This window comes from Sus scrofa, chromosome 14 (genome assembly GCF_054392235.1).
Source record: "Sus scrofa isolate SSC_HxYL_T2T_F1_AM1 chromosome 14, Sscrofa_HxYL_maternal_Yorkshire_Landrace_v2.0, whole genome shotgun sequence".
Taxonomy (NCBI): Eukaryota; Metazoa; Chordata; class Mammalia; order Artiodactyla; family Suidae; genus Sus; species Sus scrofa.
In genome coordinates, this window is record NC_139396.1 from 147,629,762 (window position 1) to 147,649,090 (window position 19,329).

The 19,329-nt window shown below is 43.7% G+C and overlaps 1 protein-coding gene and 1 long non-coding RNA gene across 51 annotated transcripts in view; one reads left to right on the forward strand and one right to left on the reverse strand.

Annotated features, from left to right (window-relative positions):
- The window catches only part of ABLIM1 (actin binding LIM protein 1), a 338,773-nt gene that overhangs the window by 190,015 nt on the left and 129,429 nt on the right, over window positions 1–19,329 (reverse strand). For 19 of the 50 annotated variants that reach the window (XR_014826293.1, XR_014826298.1, XR_014826296.1 and 16 more), the window contains exon 1: window positions 6,317–6,466. The exons of 18 other annotated variants lie outside the window; for them this stretch is intronic. The gene's annotated coding sequence lies outside the window, so the exon portion shown is untranslated. Of the gene's footprint in view, window positions 1–4,178; window positions 4,478–5,759; window positions 5,921–6,316; window positions 6,467–19,329 lie in introns of those variants that run through there. 13 more of the 50 variants (XR_014826297.1, XR_014826272.1, XR_014826303.1 and 10 more) reach the window with 6 other exon arrangements.
- The window catches only part of LOC146397069 (uncharacterized), a 128,990-nt gene that overhangs the window by 58,786 nt on the left and 50,875 nt on the right, over window positions 1–19,329 (forward strand). The window lies entirely within an intron of this gene.

The window sequence follows — 19,329 nt, forward strand, 5'->3', positions numbered from 1 at the left end:
GAGAATCAGTGCCAAGATTTTGCTTGCGGCGGAATGACTCTTACCTAGGACGTCTCTTCTGCTTGATTGTGGAAAGTCAATGTGCTGTTCTTTAAAAGAGGGTTCTGGGGAGTTCCCGTTGTGGCACAGCCGAAATGAATCCAACCGGGAACCATAAGGTTGCGGGTTTGATCCCTGACCTCGCTCAGTGGGTTGAGGATCCGGGTGTTGCCATGAGCTGTGTTGCAGTCGCAGATGCGGCTCAGATCTGGCATTGCTGTGGCCCTGGAGTAGGCTGGCAGCTCAGCTCCGATTAGACCCATAGCCTGGGAACCTCCATATGTCATGGGTATGGCCCTAAAAGGACAAAAAGACCAAAAATAAAAAAATAAAAAAATAAAGGAGGGTTCTGGGAAGTAGTACAGGTTGTTGTATCCCTCCTGGTCACCTGACCAGGTCATCAGAGAGACAAGAGGCAGCACTACCTCTAAGTCGGCCCAGCCTCTGGCTTAGATATTCTCAAGAGCTCTGAGTAGATTTAAGTCACTGGGTTCCTTCTCTCATATTTCTTTCCACATTCAGCCTTAACTCTAATTGTGAAAACAAAGTCGGTTTTTTTTTTTCCCTCTTTGGATCAACAATTTTTAGACATCAATGAGTAGGTGGCAGAGGGAATTGTTTTTATTTATTTATTTTTTCATGTGAAGTTCTTTTTCTGAGTCTTGGCAATCCCACCATCCGGACAACCCTTTGGTGGTGAAGATAAGCTGGATAGAGACATACTTCCTGGTGACAGCAGTTCTATTTCAACTATAAAATCGTAAGAGAAGATCACACTTGGATTTTTTTTTTTCTTCCTCTCAAATGGAATACGATGAGAAAAGTGGAGCTCCCCTCCCTCCAAAGATGCAAAGTTCACAACCGAAGTCACCAATCAAGACAATTTATTCTGATGCTTAAAACATCGCATCGTGGTGGCTCCTTTAATCAATAGCTTCCCTTTAGACCTCACTTAGGAAATGTCCTTGTCATCGGGGTCCCCTTGAAAAACCCCAGGCTTTTCAAGATAAGGAAAAATGAAGAGCCTAGACAACTGCGGGAGCAGGTAGGGGTGGGGCATCAACCATCAACCTGGGAAGCAGGGCTGGCAAACAGAATCTAAGAGAAGCTATTATACCCCAGCAGGGGGCCTGGAGGGTGACTTGCACGGATGATGAATTATTACACTGCAGAGAAGGATCTGTTCTCAGGCTTCCTGAGGAGGGAACAGAAACGGGTTTCAATTACATTAGGCAGTGTGCCTGCGTCTGAGTGGGTGGGGTCCGAGTGAGTGTGGGCTTGGGGAGGAGTGGGATGGGGTGGGAAAGACAGATACCATTAGAGGCAGCAACAGCTGGCAACACTAAAGGTTGTTTTATAAGACTGTAGATGAAGTCAACAACTGCTCAGGGTAAGACGGACACTCTTAAGTTGTACAGGTGACGGACTGTTGTTTAATTTCTCTGGTATTTCCTTAGGTGCTCAGAGTAATTCCAGAAGAATTTACAGAAGGGATGGGCGTTTGAAAAGCATTGCAAAGAAAGATGGAAGAGAGCATGGAAAAAAAAAAAAGAATATACACACATATATGATTGGGTCATCTTGCTGGACAATGGGAATGGCAGGAACATTGGTAATGAACTATAATAAAATAAAATGCTTCAAAAATTTTTTTTAAAAAAGAAAAGCACTGTAAGGAAGCAGTACTTGAATTGGGTCTGCAAATACAGAAAAGGAGAATGTATGCATTTTTCACCAGTGCAGGGGGGGCAAATGAGTGAGGACGGAGAAGGAAAATACCTCTATGATTATTCAAAGAAGCAAGATGATGGGGGACAGGGCGGGGGGGGGGGGGGGAGTAAGTACAATTAGCACAGATTTGGGGGCCCAAGAGGCCTCGGTTAAAGATCAGCTCTTCTATCTCTAGCTAAGCAATCTCTGGCAAGTTTCTAAACTGCTGTGAGCCTCTTCTTTCTCATCTATGAAAGGAGAGGCGTACCACCAACCTTGACAGTTCAAAGATTAGAGACAATGTACGTAAAGCTTTCAACACAAAGTCTGCCATTCAGTATGTTTTCCATAACTGGCAGGTTGAATAATAACATTAAAAATAAACAAAACAAGACTGGCTTAGACAGGGGTGGGGAGGAAGTAATTTCAGGGCTTGGGAAGAATCCTCAATGATTAGCAGGAAGCCTTGAACTCTACCTTGTCACTCGTTTAGGTTTTTGAACTGGAAATATGATGACATCAGTGACCTAAGAGGATTACTTTGGTGCCAGTCTGAGGACACGTTTGAGACCCAGTAGGCCACTGTTCTCAGGAGCTGCCAAGCAATAAGATTACCACCCTCTCATGCGTGCGTGCGTGCGTGCGTGCATGTGTGTGTGTGTTTCGTGCATCTGAATGTCAGGTGTAAGGTGAACATCTCTCCACTAAGCATAAACTAGAATGAGGTTCATTGGGTCCCCCTCTACCCTAAAAACAAGCTGGGCCATCCAAGGGGGAGAAAACTTCCAGGAAAACTGAACAAAACAAAACAAAAATGATGTGTTCAGCTGAAGAACTCTCTTTTCCTTGATGTGACTCCCTCACTGTTAAATTCTTTTTCCCTCACGTGATTTCCAAACCATAAGCCTCTCTTACTAAATAAATGAGTGTTGAGAATTCCCGCTGTGGCTCAGTGGAAACAAACCTGACTAGGAACCATGAGGTTGTGGGCTCAATCCCTGGCCTCGCTCAGTGGGTTAAGGATCCAGCGTTGCCGTGAGCTGCAGGGTAGGTCACAGACGTGGCTCAGATCCTGTACGGCTGTGGCTGTGGCAGAGGTCAGCAGCTGTAGCTCTGATTCAACCCCTATCCTGGGAACCTCCATATGCTGCAGGTGCGGCCCTTAAAAAAGCAAAACAAACCAAAAATAAATGAGTGTTTACATAACTTAATCTCTAGTATTTATTCTTGTTTTCTCCAATGAAAAGAAAGAATAAATCCCTTTGGGGTTTATTTTTAAAACTTGCAATAGAACACACATAAGCGAGATGATTTCAGTTTTTAAATGAGTAGCGTGGGCTCTGGAGTTTAGGTTGATGAGAGTATATTCAGGAAGACAGACATTGGCTAATAAACCCACCGTACTCTCTCCTGTTTCTTTGTTACAAGATGCAGCAAGGGTAAAATGCCCTTGAACACATCAGACTAATAACCATTTCAAGATTCTCGGATCGATACGTGTCTGCAACTGGAAGTGGACGGGCGCCTGGTTAGGTGAACAGAAGACAATGCGGGTCAGAGTGTGTTGGCAAATGCCACTCCACACCTGCAGAGGTCTGCTCTGCCAGCAAAGCTTTCCTTCCGGCCAGTATCAACCCCAAACCAGACAGATACATGGAAACTTTATTCAAGAGAGAAACCGGTGGCACAAACCAGTGTAAACGAACCCACCTCCAAGGGGGCGGGGGTGAGCAACAGGGAACCTGTGTCACCCCTTCAGGATGGATGCCGCCCTGATCCAAGCTCACTCAAGGGTGGCTCGTGGCAGCCCCAGGAGGAAGGAAGAAGCTAAAGACTCAAAGTTCCTTTCCGGGAGCACAAAGAAGTGGCGAGGACTAGAAAAGTCTTGGAAACAAGAAGACACAGGTTCCGACAGCAGACCAGCTTGTTTCTTTTTTTCTTTTTTTTCCTTTTTACGGCCACACCTGTGGCATATGCAAGTCCCCAGGCTAGGTGTTGAATCAGAGCTGCAACTGTGGGCCATAGCCACAGTCACAGCAACACAGGATCTGAGCGGCATCTGCGACCTACACTGCTGCAGCTTATGCCAACGCTGGATCCTTAACCCACTGAGAAAGACCAGGGGTTGAACCCACATCCTCACAGACACTTTGTCAGGTTCCTAACCCCCTGAGCCACAACAGAAACTCCGAAGCCAGCTTGTTTCAACTTTGAGAAGCTACAATGGGTGGGTACCAAGCTCTGCACTGGGAAATTAAAGACAGAAACACAGGGCTGCTTCTGAGAGGCTTGCCATCTAGTGATGGAGCCAGCAGGCATCCACACGCTGTGGGAAGTGCAGACACTTAGCCATGGCCACATCTGACGGGACACAAAGGATGAGAGCTTGGTCCAATTACCTGCTATGTGATTGTAAGCAATTTACTTACCCTTTCTGAAGCTCAGTTTTCTCATGTCTAGGATGAATGCCGGGACTACCTGCTCTCCTGTGCCCTTCTCACTTAAAAGCTATGATGAAATTCCTTTCTTTCCACGGAAGCCCCTGTGTACCCGCCAAAAACCCTGCTTTCCCCTGTTGTTGGCTGAGGTCAGTGCAATCAGGAAGCTGGGAGGCAGCAGTGCAGACTGACACAGACCTCAAAATACAAAAGCAACAGCCTTTAATCAGTGGCTAAGGGCTAAGATAATACTAGTATGTGACCTCTCGGTGGCCTGTCCACAGTGTTCCAGTTAGAGAGTGGCTACTGACTTGTAAAGCAAACATGAACCCAGCCAATCCAACCTTTGGGAGTCTGCAATGACACACAGAGTTGCTATTTGGGGACCACTAGTCTATTCCCCACATACAGCATGTCTGGGGCTTTCATGGAGCCAGGAGAATGCAATCGAAGTGGCTTTTGCAATTCCCCATTGAATCACTCATAAATTACTCATATCGGGGAAACAAACTCAAATCCATTAGCAACAGAAATGAAAGCCAGGTTGTTCCAGCTGTGGAAGAGGTGAAAATGAAGAGATCTGACCTTTATCACATGTCAACATCTCTATCTGTTACTCTGGGGGCTCCTGGAAGCACCCCCAAAAGAGAGGCAACATTATTAGAAGCACCTATTCGCACCAAATCATTTCACTCACTTAGCACTTAGTGAAAAACTAAAGCAAACCAAGTGACTTAAGAAGGATATACAGGAGCAGAACAAATAGAACAGAAGCTGTTTTTCTTTGTCCTAAGGTGCAGCCATAATATGTTAGCTGTCATGACCCCATTTCTCCATTAGTATAATAAACCTGAACGGAGTGTCCAGCAATATGGATCAATTTGAGTTCAGCACGTTCACCTCACATTTATTCCCTGCAGCAGCTTTAAGAGAAAGTAGATGAAGACAAACCATGAAATGTTCAAGACAGCTCCAAGAGAGCAGATGTCTGTGTTCTTGGAGAAAAGTTATGTCCACAGACAGAAAAGGAGGCAGAACAAATCTAAGCTTACAAAAAGCAAAATTAAATGGTGGTTACTCACCCTATCAAATCATGTGGTGAAGGTCCCTAAGATATATTATTAAGAGAAAAAAAAAAGTTGCAGATAAACGATCAGAGAATGATCCTTTTAAAAATCCTCCCTCCCTCTATCTATCCATCCATCCATCCATCCATCCATCCAATTTCCTGTCTTGAAAGTCTAGAAGGACACACACTAACAATGAACAATTATACCTCTAGAGAGAGAAGGGGAATTGAAGTGGATGGGGAGGGGGAGGGGATTTTCCCTTTCACGCTCTAGTCTCTTGTGACATTTCACTTTCTTATGATATATTTATATATTACTCAGATGATTAAACTCAAACATTGCTGTGCTCTTTTACATAGCCCGATAAAAAGTAAGCTATAACTCAATTCTAAAAGATTTAACTTGCATTTCAGGACCACGCCCAGTGCATAAACACGGTACACCTGTGCCCAGCATGCCCCCCTCTCCCTTTTTACATTCTTTTAAAGACACGATTTCCCACCTTTGACAGGCAACGCATCCTTTAAGGTGTCTGGAGGCATGATTAGGGATGCTGCTGAAAGGACAGGTTATTGTAGCGGCACACCTGGAACCTTTAAATCAGCGCGCTTAGAACTTCCAGCCGGTCCCAACTGCTTGGACAGGTCCCAACACAACACACACCTGGTAGAAAGACCCTTTCATTCATTACACGTCTTTATTCACTTTTTGCCTGGGGTGGTGGTAAGTGAGGAAGAGTGGAAGCTAGGACGGGGGCAGGAAGGCAACTCTCAAACACAAGCAAAAATTTAAAATGCAATTGCACTTCAAAGAGACCCAAGCCCAGGAGCTCGGCTGACACTCCAGAAATAGGATGTGCTTCCGACGCCGTGGCTAAATTTAAAGGTTCTTCATGAAGTCAGTCTCCATTCTATGGAATCTCGGACCTGACAATACAGATTGTCACACCAAGAATATGTCTGCCCGGCTTTCCATGGATCACCCCCCATTCGGCGGCCAAGCCCTGCAGCACCAGGCCAACTTCTGCAGCCATGCACAGGGATCGATATTTATAATTACCTTTCTCCTTCACCATGGCAACCGGGGCCTTTGGCGAGCAGCGCCGAAGGAAACAGGAACAAAGTCTAGGAGTGGGAGCGCCCCTGGGCAAACAGATCGGCGGCGGCAGAGGCGGCGAGGAAGAGCCCCCTGCATCCACTCGCGAAGTCCGGGACTTCTTTCTAAAATCCCGCCCCCATCGCCGAGGACCGAGCTCCGGTGCCGCCCCAGCGATCACCGCCGAGCGGTGGCCGCGCCCTGCTGGGGGACGCTGCCCTTCGGCAGCAATCACTCGCTACAGCTGCCGCTCTAACAAATGCCAAATTCCACCGTCCTAATCTCTGGTCACTGACACCACGTAGCATTCCTCGCACCAGGGAAAACGGGCATCCAAAATGCTCCTGAGCCCTGGCCCCTCCCAGGTCTGATAAATGATTGCCAGAAGAAGGGGGCCAAGGGACAGTCGCGGACGGTTCCAGTAAGTAAAACTAGTCAACTGTTAGCATATTAGTTTCCTATTAGGGCTGCTCTCCATTCAGCTTCTTTCAGACCAACTGAATACATGCAATTAGCCTTAGTAGAAAAATCATGCTAGCGACTCCTTCAAGTTCATTTGCTTCACTTTTTAAGGTCCTGGAGGCTCTATTTTAATGAAAAAATGAACAATAGCTTTTGATTTGCCCTGCTGCTCCCCCACATCCCCCCCGCCGCCTGAATTTGGGGGATGGGGTGGACTGGGACAATGAGAGGGAGCCTGGGAAGAGGATCATTCAGGATTCAATTCCTCAACCAGGATCAAGTTCTGGATCAAAGTAAAAATCTGCCTTATCCAGTTAGGTAGGATTCCGACTTCTACCTGCTTCTTTAGAGTTTTCTAGGTAAGCCCCCTCTGTTGTGTAGATGTGAAGGAGTAACCCTCCACCCCTAGAGCCACAAAGTGAGGGGCACACAGTCACACCTGCACCCCTGCACCAGCCTCAGCCTGATCCCGAAGGAGTGGCAGAGCCTGACAAGTGGCAAGGCTTCAAAAAGCCTTGATGACCGATCCAGCATCACCAATGAGTCTCTGGGGAGCAGGTGACTTGGGAGGGGGGGATCACCAAGCCGACACCCACCTCACTCTAGCACCTGTCTCCCAAACATGTCACACACACACACACACACACACACATCCACCATGTGGGAGAAAAGTGCTGAGCAGGAGACACAAAGCAGATGCCGCTGCTGGGGAGAGCAGCAGATGGCCAGCACATCTTTCAGAACCAGAATGCACAGCCAGGATTCGACTGTTTTACTGCAAATATTGAACGGTGTTGGGTCTAAGAGAGACGGGCTAACAGAAAGGAATGAAGTCAATCAACCTGCCTCATCTTTGACTCCGAGGTTGTTTATAGCTGCAGTGATGCTGGGCGGGGCTGGGCCAGGTCTTCTTGGCTGGTTTTCTGCGGGTAACAGTGGCAGAGCTCAAGCAGCTGTGACATTCCTACATCTGTGATTCAAGGCTTTACTATTAATAGTCTGGGCGTCTCAGCCTGTAAGAAAGGGCTCTGGCCCCTCCAACCCCTGGGTCCCCTTTTCTATGACACAAACTTGTCCCACAGTCTTCCCTGCCCCCACTGCAGCCCCACAGGGTCCTGTTTTTCCTAAGTCAGTGGCCAGCTGGAGTGTAAGCGCCAAAGAGCCTTTAAGCAGCTTCTCTAGCCTCCATTCATAAATAAGAGCCAAGCATGAGAGCAGCACAGACCTCAGGTCCAGGGGGATGGGTGGGGCTCAGAAGCAGGAGGCGACAAGCCCTTTCCTCTCTGAATGTCCACATCCACGGCTAGAATGACACCATCTACCTCTTCCATCCCTATCACCCTCTGAGCCCTCCAGGAGATGCTGACAAGCAAAATTAAACTCAGAGAGCCGGAATTAGTTCGGTGCTGTGAGCCGAGCAGGTGAATTTCTTTTATTATATTTTTGCTGCATAAATAGATTAGCGCCTCACTTAGGCACTTCTCCTCAAGGCTTTCCTGTCATTCAGCCGTGCAGCGCAAAGCTAAGGGAACCGTGCACTCGCTTGCGCCTCTCTCTTCCTCTCCCCTTCCTTCCTAATGGAACATAAAACACCACTGGGTTTCTAGTCCCCACCGCCTCACACATAAATGTTCTAGACACTCCAAGTGCAATTAGTTCAATTTCTCTTTTACTCAAGGTGGCCATTTTTTATCCTGAGATTTCCATTTATGAAGCAAACGGATCCCTTATTACAGCTCTGTCTCCACCTGTATACCTTTGTGGCTAAACTGTACAGAAACCCTGGTTGGGGAAGGTTCTCCAGCCCCTTTGGGGATGAAGCCAGCCGAGTAACAGCTGGTGCCTATTCATTTTTCAAAGAAGCCTTTTCCAAAGGAAAATACTACACAGTAGTTCAGAGAGATTTCCCCCCTCCTGTTTTCCATGGAAAAAATTTCCCTGCACCACAGTCAAAGGGAATGAGTCACCAGTATTTAGTTGCTAAATAACAGTTGTATGGCTCAAGTCCCCCCAACAGTCAGACACCACGACTTTAGGATAAACGCATCCACTCTGCCCTTTCAGGATAACCAAAGAGGGTATGACTAATGTTATTTTTGGAATGTGGCAGAGTAAAACCACATTGTTTTTCTCTCTTTGCCTCAGGGCCAAATAGTCAAGAGCTTTGAGAGAAGAAGCAAAGCATAGATATTTGCTACTTTCTAGTTCAAGCTGCAAGAAGTACATCAAAATAAATGAAGAAAAAAATGCATAGCTCATAAGACGGTGGGACTTTTTATTCTTTTTTCTAGAGAGGCTTTGCAAACAATTTATCTCCATCTCATTCCTCTCAGATGAGATAAGACCTCATAATATAGACACCAACCCGTGAGTTCAGTTGTTGTTTTATTCCCCCAAACTGACTCACTGCCTCCTTGTCAGTCATTCATTCTCAAAATGAAGAAGGGGTGTCTGCAAGTGACCAAAGGACAGAAACCATTTTGTAGAAGAGAAAAGCCTTGTGGGCATACGGCTACTTTTGGCAAAATTTCAAGAGGACGTCATTTTCCATAGAAGCCATGCCAATGAAGAAGGCAACGTGACAACCAGAAAACGAGCAACCTCATCACTCTCTCTTCTAAAGAGCCACAGACTGCCTAGGACTGAGCATCCAGAGGAGCAGGAATCTCAGGACACACACCCCCCCGCCCCAGTTTCCCCGCATCACATATCCCTCAATATCTTTGGACTCGTTGGCAAAATAGTGCTCTGATTCCTTTCTAGCAGAGCCCAGCTGAAAGAAAACTCAAGTATGAGTTTGTTCTTCACTTTCTATTTCATATTTACCCTGACCAACCTCACTGCAGACACTCGTGGCACATCCCCGGTACACCAGGGACTGGGCTGGCAGCACCAAAACAAGAAGAGAGAAAGTACCGCTCTGGAGATGCTTACCATCTAGTGGAGGAGATGCTTACACACCACTCTCAATGCAATTAGGAAGGTGCTAAGACTGGAGGAGCTGCTCGGGGAGGGGAGGGTCAGGGCAGTACCGAGCCTGCTCTGGAGATTCAGGAGAGGTTTCTAGGAGGGGTGAAGAGTCAGGATGGGGTGGCCAAGTGAAGAAAGGGGAAAGACGATTTCAAGCAGAGGTCATGGGGCCAGAAGGTAGCAAGCTCACTGGTCACAGGGAGCAGAGAGAGGAGGCTCAAGCTAAGGCCGGGGAGGTGGGGCACGGAGAGTTCTCAGTGCCACGCTAGGGAGGATGGACCTTAAAAGCGATGTCATGAGAGTCTCAAACCTGAGCTACCTATTTCTTGTTTGTTTGTTTTCTTTTCTTTTTAGGGCAATACCTGTGGCATATGGAGGTTCCCCAGCTAGGGGTGGAATTGGAACTGCAGCTGCTGGCCTGTGCTAGTCACAGCAAAACCAGACCAAGCATCTGCGACCTACACCACAGCTCACGGCAATGCCAGATCCTTAACCCACTGATCGAGGCCAGAGATCCAACCCACCTCCTCATGGATACTGGTCAGGTTCTTAACCTGCTGAGCCACAAGGGGAACTCCTATTTCTTTACAAATTAAGTTCAAAAGACGTTGGGTGTGTTTTAGTCTGTCGTGATGTGTCTCCAGCCATACTGCACCTCCTTCCCCCAAATTGGATTGCGTTGGTCTGTGCATGTCCAATTTTAGCTGATGTGCCCCAAAAGTGTCTGTTTATTACTTTGTTTAAACATGTCCCTGGAAAATACAATAAAATGATAGCCACACACATCCTACACATAGCATGGTAAGTAGCACAAACCATTTGAGACTGGCTTATCTTCCCATAGTGATGGCTTCATGTCCACAGTGAGGCTGTGAGCTCCATGGAGGCAAGGAGGGTTTCATTCAGTCTAGAGCTTTCTAGACTCTCAAGAGCTCAGTGTGCAGACTTCAAGTGATAAAAATAAAAACTGTATGGAGGAAGAAAACAAAAAATAGAACTACCATACGATCAGCAATCCCAATCATGGACATATATCCAGACAAAACTACAATTCAGAAAGATACATGCACCCCTATGTTTGTTGTAGCACAATTCACAATAGCCAAGACATGGAAACAACCTAAATGTCCATCAACAGATGAATTGATTAAGAAGATGTGGTATGTATATACAACAGACTACTATCAAGCCATAAAAAGGACAAAATAATGCCATCTGCAGCAACATGGGTGGAACTAGAGATTCTCATTTTAAGTGAGGTCAGAAAGAGGAAGGCAAATATCATATGATATCACTTATATGTGGAATCTAAAATATGGCACAAATGAAACTATCTACAAAACAGATCATGGACATGGAGAGCAGACTTATGGTTGCCAGGGGGCAGTGAGGAGGAAGTGGGATGAATGGTGAGTTTGGGGTTGGTAGATGCAAACTATTACATTTAGAATGGATAAGCAATGAGGTCCTGCTGTACAGCACAGGGAACTATGTCCAGTCTCTTGGAGTAGAACATGATGGAAGATGAGAATATATATATATGTATAACTGGGTTACTATGCTGTACAGCAGAACTTGACACAACAGTGTAAATCAACTATACTCTAATTTTTTTAAAAAAGTACTAAATGTGCTTTAAATGCATACATCCGGTCCCATCTGAGGTCTGATGCTTCAGGTACGCCAGGATGAGGCTTGAGCTGCACCAGCTCCTTAAATGATGATGGACCACTGACTGGCCTAGCACTCCGGCCTGCAGCACAGGAGGTGAAGGAACATGAAATTTACAAACATACCTATAGCCAATGATGCACCTCTGTCCTCTCAGTTAGCTGAAATAGCAATCATCCTGAGCTTTGCTGCAAGCTTACTGAAATTATTTTATTAGAAGTGATGACTCCAAAGTTTCCAATAGTCTGAGACAAATTCCTAAATGTCTGAGCCTTCTGGATTCTACTCTCATGTCCTCAATGGAGAATTCTCAGGATTTTTTCCATGTGAATCTCACAGAATCGATGCCCGGCAAAGTTCTTTTCCACCAGTTCTTAAAGTAGAATGATTTTACATTTGTGCCCAGAACTCCTCTACAGTTCTTCTCAGAAGCTAATGCTGAATTTGGACCTAAGCAATAGGTTGCAGCTTAAGAAGAATTACTAAGGTTTATTTAAAGCTCTCTATAGAGATATGAATTGCAGAGGGAGTGTAAAAACAAGTCCCTTTCCTACAAGTGTACGGGAACCTATGACTGGAATTCAAAGGGTCTTTTGGTAGAACAGAGAATTTCACGGATTTTTGCCTAATTTCAGGCATATGAAACGTTCACAAGTACATAAATAGCTCTGAATCACTGGGAAAAAAGCGATCCCCCCCACACACAATTTTCTATCATCTTTATCTTTTCCCCTAATATTTTCTAGGTAGAGAAATACAGTTATTGGGAAAGAAAAATGTCATTTCCTATTATTTGGAACTGTGATGCCTTCCATAGCCAAACCTTCCTCTTTCCAGTACTGAATGTCACCAGCACTCTGAACTTGACTATACTGCAATGAAGGATTTACATGTCTATTTTTGCAAAAGTTTGTAGGTTCTCCAAAGGAGAGGATTGCATGTGAATATCTGTATTCACATAGGGACAGGCGCAAAGTAGGAATGCGATATTTGATGAATTCTAAGGAATCAATGTCACTGGCTTACCACAGTAAATCAAAATGCTGGCTAATCATTTTTATATCAAAAAGGCTGATTTAAAGCCGTAAAAAAGAATGGAATAAGGCTATTTGCAGCAACAGGGATGGACCTAGAAATGATCATATGCAGTGAAGTCAGACAAAGACAAATATCATATGAGATCAGTAATATGTGGAATCTAATAGAAATGACACAACAGAACTTAGAAAATAGAAACAGACTCAAGATTCTGAAACCAAAGTTATGTTTCCCAAAGGGGAAACAGTGGGGGGGGGGGATAAACTACGGGGTTGGAATTGATATATACATACTACTATATATACAATAGACAGGTAACAGGGACCTACTGTATAGCACAGGGAAATTTACTCAGTACTACGTGGTAACCTATATGGGAAAAGAATCTGAAAAGGAACGGATATATGTATATATGTTAACTGTTTTACTTTGCCAAACGCCTGAAATTAACACAACTTTGTAAGTCAAATATATTCCAATAAAACATTAAGATAAATAAATGAATAAACAACAAACAAACAAATAAAGGAGGGGAAGGGCTGATTAAAAAATCTTATTCAAGTAGATTAAAAGTAAATTCAGTCTTGAAGTTCCTTAGTGGTTCAGTGGGTTAAGGATCCAGCATTGCCACTGCTGTGGCTCAGTCACTGCTGTGGCAGGGGTACAGTCCCTGGCCAGAGAACTTCCTCTTGCATGAGCATGTCCAAAAAAAAAAAAAAAGTAAATTCAGTGGTCTTTTATATATAAATCAATTTAGTGTTTGCTTGAAAGTATCTGCCAAGTAATTCCCCTTGGGGAGAAACAAGTTGAAAGGAACTTAACCAGGGAGCATTTTACAAAGTCTCCTTAATAACTAACCCTTAACACCACTTTTTTTTTTGCCATTTACAGGGTGCTTATTACATGTTAGCCATCATTCTCATCTCTTTCTATTCATTTATCACCTCATTGTATCCTACTAACAACTGGATAAGGGGTTTGTCAAAATCCAGAGCTATAGGTCCTCCTTTTGCTTTGCTGGGTCAGAGGTCATAAAAGAGCCTCCCTTTCCCTGTCTCCAACTACACACACACACACACACACACACACACACACACATTTTTTGAGTCAAGAAATGCTCAATGTATGTTGACTTCTTTGGCACTTCCAGATTTCCAGAAGATTCGGCACCATGGAAATGACGTTGAATTTTGCCTTGTCTGTATAAAACGACCCACACTGGCTGGTGGGCTTCTTATGATAGGACCTGCCAGGTGAAGAGCATCACCTTGGCCCGTTGGGCTCATTCTTGGCCAGACAGGGGACGATGCCATACCCTGCCCACATTCTCAAGTCTTTTAAGATGCGATTCAATCGTCCACCCTGTCTAATCATCCTCAAGGAACAGCATTCCTGTGGTTGACAGAGACAATTAAAAACTTTTTGCGGGGGTGGTCACAGAGTTTTTGCAAGGTTGACAAACTCCATTGGCCTGCTTCACTCTCATTATGACCTGGGACACTCCCAGAAGATGACTTCTCTCCTATTCTCCTGGACATTTCAACCATTATCTGAGGGAGAGGCCAAATAAAGCATGCAAAGTGCACGGCCATTAGGAAGGCTGGAACTGTCACCCAACACAGGTCTCCATGAGTTTCTCCAGTCCTTAGGACGAAGACGGAAGGGACCATGTCACCAACACTCTGGCTTGTGAAAAACTATAACTTGCATGGACAAATAGGCATTAACTTCATGCACGTGTAAGATGAAAACTAAAGTCCTAAGGCAGGCTTGTCTGAGGTTACACAATTATTTGGAAATGGCCCAAACCCCCGGAGTCTTACCTCCTACCCTGTGGTTATTCCATCATGCTAACTGACCACATAGGCAGCTTGATCAAACAGCCAGGATTTGAACTCCAGCTCTGCTATAAGCTCAGTAACCTTGGGCATGTTATTTTCTCTCTGTTGACAGTAATAATTCACTCTTCTTGTGAGGTTATGGTAAGGACAGGGTCGGTTTCATGGGTGTACAGCCTGGGAAGTTGTGTAGGGCTGTGTACTCTGTCTGGTGTAATGCTTTGCTCTTGTCACATTAAGATTCGTAATAATTTTATCTATGAACCTGTGTTTTGTAAGCGAGGTTTGATGGGACCTTGGAGCATGCATGCGAGCTGGCGAGATGGGTGCAAGATGCGAGTCTGCCATGCCCCCTGAACTCGAAATTCCAGTGGACCCTGATGCATGGGAATTCAGGGATTCAAACTGAATTCAAGGGAGTTCATTACATCTACCATCTGTGACTGAGTAAGCATGGCGCTGAGGGGTCTCCTTCCATTCAAACCAGAATGCTTGCTTCAAATGCAAAAAAGAAGGCAAGGTGTTCTAGGAAATGAAAAGGACCAAGCCTTCTGATTTATGTTACTTCCCTATTTAGCCAACTATTTACACTGAAAATGATGACCTAGAAGCAAAAGGAAAGATAGGACAGACTATTGCTCCCTTTCCTTTCCATCCTTCCTTACTCATCAGTAAGCCAGAGGTAGAGAGGGCTGCTAGAAGGTACATGCATCCAAGAAGTGAAATAAAAACAGTTGAACCGGGTGAGTGCAGCATTCCCACTCTTCTGGAAAGAAGCCAATACATATGCATCAATGATCTATGACATGTAAATTGTGCAATTTCAGTGATTCAGTGAGTTCAGTGCTCACATTTGCATTTAAAATGAGCACTTCACAATATAAACACAAAAGGTCAAAATCCACGTCAACAATTTAAAATTTTACTTTATTTAGGACAACATTAAATAGCAAATAAAAACACATGACAAAGTGAGAGTCTGTGGAATAAAGAAAAAAAGCTTCGTATTTTAGTACCTTTAATGACATTTTATTCCTGAATTCTGAACAAGTGGTCTTGCATTTTCCTTTTGCACTGGATCCTGCACATTAGGTACCCGGCTGCTGGGTGAGGCTGAAAAAGGCTCGGTATGAAATGAAAGTGCCTCACACAGTGCCTGGACCCAAGAAGGAGCCCAAGGAAGGTAATAATGATGGTTGTTATTTAGTTTCTGACTGCTTCATCAATTTACAGCAAAATACGGTAAGTTGGAAAACTGTAAAGCTCAAATTTTCAAAGCCATTTTAGGCTAGGGAGCCCTTGGACAATATTGAATGTTCTGAATTTTATGTTCCATGCCCCAAAGAATTTAAATCCCTTCCTGGATACCGGGTCATGCGACCTTTGCTGCCAAATGAGAAAAGGCAGTGTGATGCCAACCATCCAAGAAAGACTGGACTTTGAGGTTAGGAAATCTTCCCAGGAAGACAATTATTGTCCTCAGCCCACTCACTCCCTTAGAAAATATTTATCGAGTGCTTACTAAGTGTTAGGAACTGTTCTAGGTGCTAGGATAGTGCTTACTTTATTTAGTGCTGTAAACACAATAGACAAAAATCCTTGCTGTGATGGAGCTTACATTCCAGTTGTGTGTGCAGTTGATATAATAAAATATATAAGTAAACTCCCTCCCTCCCTCCCTCTCTCTCTCCATATATATATTAGAAGTGATAAGTCCTATGGAGAAAATCAAGGCTGGAGAAAAGAGTGCTGAGAGAAGGAATTATGGTTTTAAGTGAGTGACTGAGGAAGGCTCCTTTGAGAAAAAGCCAATGTGAGTAAACCGAAGGAAGTGGGTGAATAGCCACGTGGATATATGAGGAAAGAGTGCTCCAGACAGTGAGCCAAGGTCCTAAGGAGGGAGGTGACCTGATGTGTTCAAGGAAGTGAGGAAGCCAGCAAGGCTGGGGGCACGTGAGAGCAGGAGGGACCTCAAAGAGGAGGAGGAGTTGGGCCCCTCCCTACCGGTCATGCAGGGACCTCGGCTTTCCTATGAGTGGTGTGGGAAGCCACTGGAGGCTCTGAGCAGATAAAGGTTCATAATCTCACTGTCGTTTCCATGGGGTCCTTCTGGCTTCTGTGTGGGCCAAGAGTGAAGCAGTGTGGGCAGAGAAGATTGAATTAGTGCAAGAAATTTAAAAAGAGTTCACAAGTGAGATGAAGACACAATGGAATGAGAGGAAGAAAAAGATTATAAAAATAAGAAGTGGAAACTGAGGACCAGGACAGGATCGACAATCATAAACAAAACATCAAAGAAGAGAGCAGACACTGATAAAATACCTAATTCCTCGCAGAGAAAAAAGTTTGAGATGGTCTCAATCAATGCAGAAGAAGGCACCTAAAACAATGAGAAAAAAACAATAGGTGTGCAAAATAAAAGAAGTCAGAAAAATTTAAGTCCCAGAAGTAGAGAACTTAAGAAGCAAAAGATATATTCAAAGACCTAATACACAAGAATTTCCCCAAATTTGCAGATTTAAAGTGTATAGAGATAATATTTTGGCAAAGTTTGATACAGAATGCTAACTTCAAGTCCTGGCCCAAGTTTTTGAGCATCAAAAAGAGATCATTCTCCATATACCCAGACAGAAAAAGCCAATCACTCATCAAAAGAGAAAAACTCAGGCTAACCTCAGACTCTGAAACAGCAACACTGATGCACAGAAGACTGGAACAATACCTGGAAGTTTCAAAAGAAAGAAAACAGGTGTCCCAAGAACCTTTCACACAGCCCAAATGCTGTTCAGACATAAAAGCAATGGACAAAACCAACCACAAACACAGAGGTGGGCAGAAACTATAACACTACCAAGGCTTCTTTGGAAAATAACCTGACATCAACATTAGTCAATAAAGAGACGAGTCAAAATAAACTCAGCTATGCAAATATTGTAGTAAAAGGACTAGCAGTGACATGAGACCTCAAAGTCAGCTTTGGCTGCCCACACTGGTAACTAGTTTGATAATTCAAATGAAGCTTTTATTAGCTTCATTCCCCTGCCAGGGCTTCCAGGGATCACCTTCCAAATAAATGGCTTGCCCTTGAATCCTTGTCTCTGGGTCTGATGGGGGTGGGTGGGATTTCAATGCAAAAATAAAACCTAAGTTATCTCTATTTTGATGCTCGAAAAAAAAGAAAAAATTGTCTTGAGTCACTGATTCCTTTCAACTCCAGTCCGCTTTAGATTATAGAGCCAGATTCTAATATACCCGAGGAGACCAAATACACTCTTCAGACAGACTATATTATTTTTTCTAAAGAGACTCAATGATTAATTGGGTCATTTTATTGTACAAACACAATGAATTTGTATGCACACACTGTGCTAAAGGACTTCTTCCTTTAAAATACGTAAATGAGGCTACTTGGATTAACTCTGGTCATAGGAGAAGGCGCTGACAACTGTTTCAGAAACCAATATTCCCCCAAGTGTCTTTTAAGCCTGTACTTATTCTAGGGGGCAAGGATGTGACTTATGACATTTGTCAAGCTCTGTAGAAATGAGTCATTTTATAATAGTATTGTATTGTATTTACATATATACAAGGGCTTTTGTTTTAAAATTTTAAATACTTTCACAGTGCTATGATTCCACCAAAGATAGTGCTAGTACTATATGCCATATGCTATGTGGGCTGTATTTTTTGAAAGAGGTATAGAAAGTAGTTTTATTCTTTTCCTCTCATTCCCCAGCAAGTTGGAAAACACTCTGCATATGTATTGGATTTGTTGGGGTTTGGGGAGATTGGAGGGAGGATAGGAAGGGAAATATTTAGAAATTAAGTTCTTCTTGGTTTTTTTTTTTTTTCCTTCTTGAATAAAATAAACTAAGAGTGCTGAACATTCACCCACATACTTCATTGGCTATTAAATCTGTACATTGAAAAAAAGCAATGAAGCCACAAAACAGCATTAAGCAATAGCATCACACAATGGAAAGCAAAGTGGGAAAAACTCAGGGAAGAATGAAAAGAAATAAATAACTACTGATTCATTAATTATGTTAAATATTTACTGAGCATCTACAATATATAAAACTTCACTTTATAAAACTTCATAAAGCTGACAGTGATACATAAATCAAACATGCCCAGATTAAGCCCTCGAAGAACTTACATTCTAGTAGAGTAAGTGGCACAAGTACCAAAATAACTCTAAAAGGAGGTAGAAAAGGACTGGAATCAGAAATACTGTGGAAATTCTATAAAGGTTTGAAGAAAGGAATGCTTGCCATTTAGCAAAAGAAATAGAGGAAAGCTCCAAGTTGAATGTGGTTCTCTTCAAATGCAGGAAGATTTATAGAAAATTAGTTGGGTTCAGCATCTTTTTACCAGTTGCTACATATAGAAAATGAACTAAACCACTCCTGGTATTCAGATAAAAGCTAATCAAGAAATGTGTTGAAAGTAGCTTCTTGTATCCTCTTTAAACTCTTAAAATAGACCAACTGAACCATGACCTACGCAAGGTCAAGTTCAGTTGAAGTATTACTAAACAAACTGACATCACACAGTATTTCCATTAATGATAACATTGGAACAACTGATGACCTCAGTGGTTGAGCAGTTATTTATTAAGCAGCCAGTACCTCTCCAGCAGTGCTGGGTAACAAATGGTTACAGAGTTTGAGTGTCCCTCCAAGGACAAATCCAGCCTGAGGAAAAGATAAGAGATGAACATATCTAGTATGTATACTAGAATCACATGATAGCACTTCAGGAAAAAGAGCGATATGAAACAGAACTGGGAATCGTCCCACAAGAAGAGTGAATGGTAAACGCCCTGGGACATTTAGTGATGTCAAAAATGACCTTACAACATGATCTAGGGCGTGATGGACAGAAGGAGAAAGCTGGGTGCTGGCAGTGGCTCTAACTATTTGACTTTTTTCCCAAGTCCATCTTTATCTCTGGGGACCTATTTTATGTCATGAGAATTCTCTCTCTCCACTGGGC